Raw genomic sequence first — 2,725 nt, 5'->3', positions numbered from 1 at the left:
AATATTCCCACTGAAGTTTTTATAGTAAAGATATGCATTTTAGTAATAATTAACATTTTCTCCTAGAAGCTTGAATTATTTTCCCTTAAAACTGCAACTCATTATGAAATTATGCTATTATGCTACATAATGCTTTTTATAGCTCTTAACACTTTTTTCTAAAAATAATTTTTGCAAATATGCTGTTAGTCTTTGACAAATAATGCATAGCCCCCTTCCTCAACAAATTATCTTTTTCAGTTTCTTTTTTCTTCTCTTTTTATATATGTATATAGTTATTCATTAAAAAATATTTATTGAGCAGTGACTATGTATTAGGCACTGTGTTAAACAGCATTCAGCTTGGAATAAGACTTTTTGTAACGGGAAGATAGCAAAGCATTTAGGCCCTATAATAGAAATACTTTCAGAGAATAATTGAACCCCAAAGTAGGAGCAGTTATCAAAAAGGCAACTGGAATTTTTATCCAACTAGATAGGTTTATAGTTTTCTAAAATACTTTTATGGGTACCACCTTATTTAATTAAGTTCCTGTAATGTAGGCAAGGTATGTTGTAGGTGAAGAATAAGATTTAGGATGAGAGTAGCTGATTGGGAGGCATCACTGGACAAGGTGTAGGTAAAACTTGATTAATATATTTTCTCTACCTGTAATGTGCTGTGTGGATTTGGTTAGAATGAGTAATTTCATCTTTTGGCTTTGTTGTTAAATTTATAGTTGGAGAGAAGAAAAGTACTAGTGTTTTGCTTATCCATTGTTGTCCTTAGTGTTTTGCTTACCCATTGTTGCCACCTTGTGATTACATAATACTGTTGTCTTTACACCTGTCTTGCTTTCAGGAATAGCACAATCTATGAGTCATCGCCATAGATCCTCATGGGCTACTCTTCAACTTCATGTTCATTACAATTATTATGTCAGCCTTTTATCTTATAGTTAGTTAATGTTACCCATTCTCTGCTGTTCTGTGATCTTATCTCTTGCTGTTAGAAGCTAAATTCAGCCCTAGCCAACAAAACACAGCCATTATGGTGCTTCTCATTAATGCCTTCGCCTGTATCACCAGTCTTTTCCTTATTGCTTTGGTAAACAAATTATTCTCTGGGCTCTCCTGAGGAATATACTCAACTGGTTGGTCTTCTGAGTTTATACAATTGATCTTTTCAGGCATGCTCACTTCCTGTGTCTTTAAATTCCTTTCTTAACAGTCTGGTACACAATTCTGGCATCTCTGTTTCATTTAATATGTACCATTGCCTTTTCCAAGAGCAATCCAGCCATGTGTTGGGCCATTTCCAGGGACCCTTAACAGGGCCTTAAATCCTGAGTCAAGGGAGAATGCCCCATATCCCAAAACTCTGCTGTTTTATATTCCCACTCCCTGGTTCAGTACTCTCAGCAACTATATTCTCCTAGTTCTTGCTGGTTCATATTGGCCCTTTCCTTGAGTACTTGCTGCATGTAATACTTCCCATTTCAGCCATGCTGAGGTTTGACCTTGGTCTGGTGGCTGCAAGGAGTGATTGGTGTAGATCATGAGGAGGGCTACTAGTATTGTCATTAAGGCACTTGCTTCACTTTAGGCTTCCATGTAGTTGGGGGTTTGAGGGACATCCTATCCTCTAAGAAGAGCACATGAGCCTTTTTATCAAGCTCATGAGTTTATGGGAAGCTTGGAGTTCAAGGTTCTCAGCTGCACCCACCCAGATAGTCTTTAGACTTGTGCCTCTTCTTTATGGCCCTGGTTTTAGCATAGAAGACGTTCCTGGGATACAAACTCTTCAGTTCTGCCACCCTTAAACTTCAGTCCTGCATTTTCAGTATGTTCAGCTATTTATCTGCAAGAGATAATTGTCTAAGTGTTGCCAAAAATAAAACTTTTGCTTTAAACTAGTGATCAATTAACCTATCATTTCTTTCTTTAGCATTTTAGTGATGCTTAGCCACCCAGTTCCATAGTTCTTATTCACTCTGCTCCCTCAAATGCTAACTAAGCACATTCCCTTTCTTTCATAGGTGAACTAACAAATGGCTGATATTCAGTAATTGGGTCCTTCCTCATAGTAATTCATCCTTCAAATAATACAACCCCAGAATCCCGTCACTGAAGTCTGCTTCTTATGACAACTCATGGTATAAACTTTTTAGGTCACATTCCCTAGAAACCAAACCTGAGTCAGATTTTTATGCTTAATAGTACATTGAAGTTTATACACTCAGAAGCCTGTGAGAAACTGAGGAAAATAGGAGAAAGTAGGAAACATACTAACAAATGTGGTTTCAGAAATCTCATCTCAGCCTGATTTCTCCAGAAGCTTTAAAGAATAAATTGAACCTCAGAGATTGTCTTGCCCTGAGGCAAGATATCCTTCCCCTCCGGCGATAGGCCTCAGCCTAGAGGAGGGAAAGGGTATATACAGGAGAGGCAGAGTAGAGCATAACCTCCCAGGAATCTGTGCCAGGTGGTTCTTTTCAACCATGGTCAATTCTCCAGAGAAAGGTACAGATATGAGTTGTTAGCAGTCAACACAGGAGGAAGGGAGGAAGATTCGCCTCTTATATGGGATTTAAAAGGCAAAACAGCCATATCTATTACAAGTATCTCAGGTATCACCTGTGTGCTAGAGACTACCAACAAACATCTAATTCTGTGGTATGCTGGAGTTACTTTGAATCTGCAGGGAAGAGAGTTAATTATGCACATTCCTTCACAAATAAGAGTT

The 2,725-nt window shown here is 38.0% G+C and overlaps 1 protein-coding gene across 1 annotated transcript in view; it reads left to right on the top strand.

Moving 5' to 3' along the window:
- STAG1 (stromal antigen 1) overlaps positions 1-2,725 on the top strand; it is a 335,236-nt gene that overhangs the window by 222,279 nt on the left and 110,232 nt on the right. The gene's annotated exons all lie outside the window — the stretch shown is intronic.

This window comes from Pteropus vampyrus, unplaced genomic scaffold (assembly GCF_000151845.1).
Source record: "Pteropus vampyrus isolate Shadow unplaced genomic scaffold, Pvam_2.0 Scaffold220, whole genome shotgun sequence".
Taxonomy (NCBI): Eukaryota; Metazoa; Chordata; class Mammalia; order Chiroptera; family Pteropodidae; genus Pteropus; species Pteropus vampyrus.
This window is presented reverse-complemented; position numbering and strand designations above follow the sequence as displayed.